We start from the raw sequence: 7,594 nt of genomic DNA, 5'->3' as shown, positions 1-7,594 counted from the left end.
GCCCAAGATCCCATAGCTCTCAATTTAAAATGATTCCTACTCTGCTATATTAGCTCTTTGCTTTACTGGCTTTTTGAATAATAAGGTACTGCAGCATATAATATTTCAATCATTTCAAAATACACCCAAACAACATCATTCTATTTGAATATTTATGTCAATATTAATGCATAATGGGACTTTAATTCTTTAAACATTAGCTTCTCACTTTCTTCCTTAATGTTTCAGTATGCATATCATAATTACATATCTACAGAATAAAAAAAAAATCATGGCTCATCTGAAATCTGAGCATTCTACCAAATTTCAGGACCTATTATCAAGGCCTTTTTACACAATTAATTTCCTGAAATCTGCCCAAATTCTGTTTCTACACTTCCTTTACCACCCACCTAAGATCCATAGCAGGTAAGAGAGGAAAGAAAAGAATATAGATGCTCTGCTTACACCATTCTTCCTGCTATTAACGCTGTAGCAAGAACATTTTTTTATCATTGGATCATTTTCCAGAATGTACGCTTCTTGGCCCATTCCATATGCAAAGAGAAACAGTAGACCAAAATGCCTACAAGGAAAAATACGATTTTGCAAGGGTAAGACCAATGTATTATTTTGATCTTGGAAGAGTCTAAAGAAATTTGATTCTACCTTTTCTCTTGTTGGATCTGTAGTTTATAAGATCTCCCATGTGAACAAAGGAAGTCTAATCTAATGTAATGATTGGTTGTTGTTACAATTGTTACCTACAAAATTAAACTTGAATAGATTTCAACATATTTCTATCTTTTATAAGAGAGTGAGTGCCTTAAACTTTAAGTAACAAAGTTCAACTTCACATTTATTTATTTTAGTTGGGGTGAGCGACTTAATTCTTATGGATTTTTATGCTGGATAAAACTAATGGAGACTGTGTGTGTATGTGTGTGTGTCTGTCTGTGTGTGTTGCCTTCAGATTCTCCTTCAAAATTTATTTTTTTAACAAAAGCTTAAAACTTAGAGCTCACTTTTTCTACTCATATTGAACATGCCACACTTTTCCCCAGTTACCCTGACTGTAAGCAGCTGTTGATATTAAATGCCATAAGAATAAATGAAGATCATGACTTATGAGTAAAATAAAATGAGTTTTTTGACCAAAGCAAAACCTTAATGACTACCATAAGGATTAATTTTAATTTTTTTTAACATTTATTTATTTTTGAGAGAGAGAGAGACAGAGCATGAACGGGGGAGGGGCAGAGAGAGAGGGAGACACAGAATCGGAAGCAGGCTCCAGGCTCCGAGCCATCAGACCAGAGCCTGACGCGGGACTCGAACTCACGAACAGCGAGATCGTGACCTGAGCTGAAGCCGGACGCTTAACCGACTGAGCCACCCAGGCGCTCCAAGGATTAATTTTAAAAGTGTAACACTTCATTATCATTACGTTCCACCTCCTTTGGTAGGATTTTAAATAAATATAGAATCGATTTAATTGGCTAGAAATATATTAGAGAGCTAACATAATTAAAAGCATATTATATAGTATAGATGCACTCCGTGTCAATCTCAGCTCTTGAATGACTTTATGAACTTAATTATTAGTTTTAAATTCTTAGTGAGGAAAAGTGAATCTTGCATAAAGCTGGATAACTAGGCACAAGTGTTTTAGAGTTTGACAATCTGCAATTTAATCTATTTCCACTACTTAGGTCTCAGTTTTGTTATTTATAAATGGGACTAATGAGTGCACCCTTTTCTTTTTCTTTTCCCCAATATTTAGGAAAAATAAAATGAGATAATTTGAATGAAATTGGAACCAAAGTATTTGGGACATACTAAAACTTCAATGAATAGTAAGTATGAACATTATTAATATTAATAACTAAAACATTTGAGTTAATTTCCATCTTTTTTCTTTTTTAAAAAAAATTTTAACGTTTATTCATTTTTGAGAGAGAGAGACAGGGACAGAGCCTCAGTGGCGGAGGAGCAGAGAGGCAAGGAGACTTACAGAATCCAAAGCAGGCTCCGGGCTCTGAGCCTTCAGCACAGAGACCAACGCAGGGCTCAAACTCACAAACCGTGAGATCAAGAGCCAAAGTTGACCACTTAACAGATTGAACCACTCAGGCACCCCCAACTTATTTCTGAATATATATAAACCATATTTTTGCCACTGTATAGACAGTAAAGCAAAAAAATTTTGGTACAAACTTTTTTGTTGTCTCAAAATTTTCATGTAGTTGAGTTGTGTCCTTGCTTGTTCTCATCCTTTAAGAATAATTTGCAACTCTTAAAACTGGATAAGTGGTAAATTTTACTGTCTTCCCCAGATATATCTTCCCCAGATAAACTGACCACTAGTCTTAGTTACTATTAATCTTTTAAAAAATTAAAACCATTTGCTAAAATTATAGTGGAGTCTGGCATTCGTTTATTTAGAGACTTTGTCTTTTAATTATATGACCACCAATGAGTGAATTCTAATAAATTTAGCTCTGTTCTTACCCAATCTATTTGGATGTGTTCTTACAAATTTCATCTCCCAAAATGATTCCTTCATAATGAGCACAGATATTTAAAAAAATCCTTCAAAGACATAATATGTCAAACAAATAGAATACCACTGTGTAAATATGACACATTATTTGGCTAGCTGCACAGAAGCAATGATGTATTAACAGACAAAAATATCAGATTTGTTGACATTTTGGTCACAGTAGTAGCTTTGTTTCAATCTCTATAGAAAAACACCAACATACAGAAATATGCTGGCATTCAAACCAAAGCAACGGATATTTATTGGGAAACTAATATCTGCAAGGTCTTCTGCAGCATAATATGGAGGACTGAGTGAAGTAGAAGACACAACAATTCTGTCCAATGAGCTTATGGAAGGGGTTGAAAATATTAAAATGAAAAGATGAGGCAGCAAACTGCTTGTTCCAACAAAAGAGGAGGAAACAACAGGGAATGTGGTATTACTGTCCGTATCTGGGATGTGGGTAATAAGCGAGATACAAATACAGAGAAAGGAACAGTCTTTTTCAGACATGGGTGGTCATGGGTTTGAGCAAGTTTTTAAATCACAAAAAGGAATTGAATAGGTTCCTGAGGAGAAGAGAGGTATTCCAAAAGGATGAAACATTACGATCCAAAGTGCTGAGGTTACATACTACGCTATTACTCAAGGGAAGATAATCAAGAAAGACATTAAGGAACGCAGGGAAATCGTGTGGGCTTGAAGGATTCTTTGAGACAGCAGATGGCAGGCAGGGCCAGCCTGGTAGTTATTTCTTTCTCACTCTGCCTGAGAATATTAAATTGGCACAGACCTACCCATAGGTTTAAATAAGTGCATTTTAAAATTAATATTGTTCAGGGTTCAAATTTTAGAAGGCTATTTTGTGGTTGCTTCTTTGCAAAGCATAGCACATTTGATATATATTGTTTGCTACTGTATTAATGTGTGGGACAACTGAATACTTCAAAGTAAAATATTCAAAATGGTATTATTCCCATCTGTTAGTTGGCTCATAAATCTACATGAAAAGTCATTACAAATCCAATTCAGCATTATATTACACATGCTTTTAAAATGAGTTTGGTATATATTTCTTCCCAGGGGTAAGAGACCTGGTGTTCATCCAGAGTGAGACTCGTACTCTAATATGAGGTTATGCACCCTGGCAGATTTCAATAGCAAGCAATTTATAGATGTTTCAAATTTTCAAGTATTAAGTCAATGCATTTAGTTTATCTAACTTTTTAGATGTAAAGTTAAGTTTGATGGCCAAATGACCAGAAAAACTACCACTTACCAACAGAAAAGAATCATAAAATTAGAGTAGAGCAGAAATACAGTTTTGCAACATATCCACTTTATTTCATTTCTGGCACAGTTAGTTGGGTTAGGAGTCACTAGTTTTTTTGTTTTTTGTTTGTTTTTAACTATTAGTAATAGTTTGCTAAGACTCAAGAAGGAGCACGAGCATAGTATATAGCCACACCTCAGTGTAATTTCTTCCAAATAAAATAAGCTCTCTAAGAACCATGCCAGGGAATCACATAAGAGTCTCTTCAGTTGGTTCTTTTCTTTTCTTTTCTTTTCTTTTCTTTTCTTTTCTTTTCTTTTCTTTTCTTTTCTTTTCTTTTCTTTCTTTTCTTTTCTTTTCTTTCTTTTCTTTTCTTTTCTTTTCTTTTTTCTTCTTTTCTTAAGTTTATTTATTTATTTTGAGAGACAGCACAAGTTGGGGAGGGGCAGAGAGAGAGGGAGAGAGGGAATCCCAAGCAAGCATTGTGCTGCCAGCACAGAGCCCGATGTGCGGCTCAAAACCACAAAACTGTGAGAAATGACCTGAGCCAAAACCAAGAGTCGGATGCTTAACCGACTGAGACACCCAGGTGCCCCTCTTCAGCTGGTTCTATAGCAATTATTTGATTCTTTCTTTTCTCTGTTCCTGCAGAGGAGAAAACTCACACAGTTCATATTGGAGCTGATTGCGTTTGTTGTAGTTTAAGTCCTCTGTGCTCATGACACATATCCATTCCTTACTTCAGAGGAACTAAGCTTAAAAATCCTTATAATATGCTTGGCTTCCTGCAGCTCACTTTAAAAGTGCTTTGGAGGAGTTATTTGCACATTTTCAAGATCCACTGTGGACCTGTCATGGATTAGACCATCTTTCAAAGCACTATAGCCAGCAATTATATAGCAGGACCCTTCGGAAGGATTTCAATATGGGTCGCCTTACGACATATATTTTTCGGGTACTTCTTGATTCATGTGCAGACTAAATTCTCTTAGGTGTGCATATATCTAAAAATGAGAATTCAAGATCTGGACAATAATGCTATATGGTTCACGGACTATTTTAAACAAGTTTGATATTTGAGAATATAGGTAATAAGAGCCAAAAAAGCTGGGCAGATGGAGAGAAAAGTGTCTTGCTAAGCATTCCTGTCATTTTGGCTGAAGAAGTCTTCTTATTTCATGAGCAGAAATAAGAAACAGAAGGAGCATGAGCAATTCAAGCTCCGAGTTAGGTTGATGGGATGGGTAGGGGACACTGTAGCAATTCAGAAAACAGCCAATGTTTCCATCCTGGCCTCATGACTTTTTTATTATTTGTATTTGTCTTTGTATTTTTGTCTTTCTGTAACTGAACCACACCACACCAAACCAAACGAATGGACCAGCAAATAATCAAATGTATATTTTTGTTTATTTAGGGATTTTTGGTTAGGACTGGCAGTGACAAGCACCACAAGTCTCACCTTGCCTACACTGAAGATACATCTCACTAAAGTCTTATTGTTGGAAGTTGTGTTCGAGGACCAACTCTCCTCCTAGGAAATAGAGATTTGTTACTAAGTTATTGGGGATCCTGGACTCTCAGTAGTGAAATCAAGTGCTTACACTATGGAAAAAGAAGTTAACATCATTTAGATTGAAACAACACTACATTTTCCCTCATCAAAATAGATAAAGGGTCTAACATAATAATTTAAAGATTATCTGATAGATTTGTTTTTTTTGAAAAGTATTCAAAGTCACAAGAATTAATTTCTAAGGACTGGTGAAATGCTACACTTGACTTGAACAACCAAGTTTGTAGTGCATTGTACTTAATTATAGGTAAAATAAAGATATTTATTCATCGGTATGACTTTGCAGGCTTGAAAACAAATGAAGAAAAAAAAATCACAAAGTTATCCAAGCATTCCCTCAGCAGTATAATAATGAAACATTTATTTATTCTGAAGAACACAGGGAACTGATGCTGGGGGCTTTATGATATTAATAACACCCTAAAACTCAGAAGCTGGTAGAATGAATGACCTTTCCCTGAAGGAACTCTTAATATTTGGTGTTGTATTCCTTTGGACATTTGTAAGAAACAAGAAGAAATAGAAGAAGAATGTGGAAACCATGTGGGAACAAGGAAGCTATTGAACGAAATGTTTCAGACTGTGTTCATCTGTGCCCATCTGTTCTTATTAGAAGAAATGGGACGTTCTCAAGCTCTTTAAAGTTAAATGAGATTGGAAAATGTTACATTATGTGTTAGAATTATTGGTAACTGGAGGCAATATTCAGATTTTCCCCCTATTGCCTCCTTGGGTTTGTTACCTCCTCCCACTTTGTTCTCATGCTATCATAACTCCTGAGGGCTTGAGGCCACCGGATCATCACTGGGAAAAGTGTTGAGATACAAATTGGATTTACAGCTACCCACTGGCTTGCTTGATATGCTAACTATCATTTAGCAATAGAAGGATTCTTTCAACCTATAAAAGCCTGAAGTTATAACATCTGTTCTACACAAAGCTAGCTTTAAGACCTGACATTTATTGAAAAGGAGAACATGGAATTATATTTGCTTGAGAGTTTACTCGGTTATATCCCCTGTACTCGCCAAGATCCTCAATGAAAAATGGAACAATACAAAATAAATTGTGTGCTTATGTTATTATTTAATTTCAGAACTACTTTGGGTCAAGGTGAGTGGTTGGTTGGGCTCCTTAGTCTCATGTTTCTCTGAACCACACAGGAACATAGAACTAATCTGTACTTTTTCATTGAAACATGTGCTTTAACTTATAGGCACACAGTTGGCAAGTTATAGAAACTACATCATCTTCAGTTTTGAATTTATGCCTCATGTCTCATTAAAGTCAAAATTTTCACTAAAAGATATTTTGTTTCTATCTTCCCTCTGGAGCCCATGTTTCTTCTGTGCTTTAACCCAGATCATCCCCTTTTCACCCAGCAGTCACCCCCTACCTAGGAGTTCTCACTGATTTTTACTCCTTCCACATGGTCCACGTTTAATCACAACACCACATAGTGGTTATTTGAGTGCTTGAATGGTTTTTGAATCATTCTCTTGTTTTTCATCCTTTGTAAACCAGTCCTGATCTGGACTCTCACTGCTCACTGGCATCCGTTTGGATTAATGCAACAGTTTTCTCAATAGTCTCCCAGCATTGAGACTATGCTTTTAGATTCTATGCTCTTTGGAGACACTGAAGGGGTCAATTGAAAACAAAAATCTGACCATGCAACTCCATCTTCAATTCTTTTGCTTGGTCCCCCTTTTCTGAACGGTAAATATCAAGCTCCTGAGTATGAGGTATATGATCCTGCATGAGTACCTTTATCTACAGCGTCAGATTTTCTCAAATTTTTATAAGTCTTTCTGCCGGGAACCTCTCTTTTTATCATGTGCTGTTATCTATGTGTTAGCATGATGATGAGATCTTCTACTGCTCCAGACCAGACTAAAGGTGCAACCTTCACTAGTTTCTAAAAAATGACTGTTCAAGTAACATGTTGTGGTACGTTAGGGCATGTATTTTTTCTTAATGTTTATTTATTTTGAGAGAGAGAGAGAGAGCACGCGTGGGAAGGGGCATAGAGAGAGGAAGAGAGAGAATCTCAAACAGGGATTCTATCTCACAACCATGAGATCATGACCTGAGCTGAATGCTTAACCACCCAGGTGCCCCAGATAGGCCAGGTATTTTATGGCAAACATCTCGTAACACTCATTGTCTTTTGCACAAAATTTTACTTCTCTCACCATCATTTCTTCTCATTTGTTGAAGG

The sequence above is a fragment of the Panthera pardus genome, unplaced genomic scaffold (assembly GCF_024362965.1).
Source record: "Panthera pardus isolate Hobbes unplaced genomic scaffold, ASM2436296v1 HiC_scaffold_13, whole genome shotgun sequence".
Lineage (NCBI taxonomy): Eukaryota > Metazoa > Chordata > Mammalia > Carnivora > Felidae > Panthera > Panthera pardus.
The sequence above is the reverse complement of the archived record's forward strand: the minus strand, read 5'-3'. Positions refer to the sequence as shown.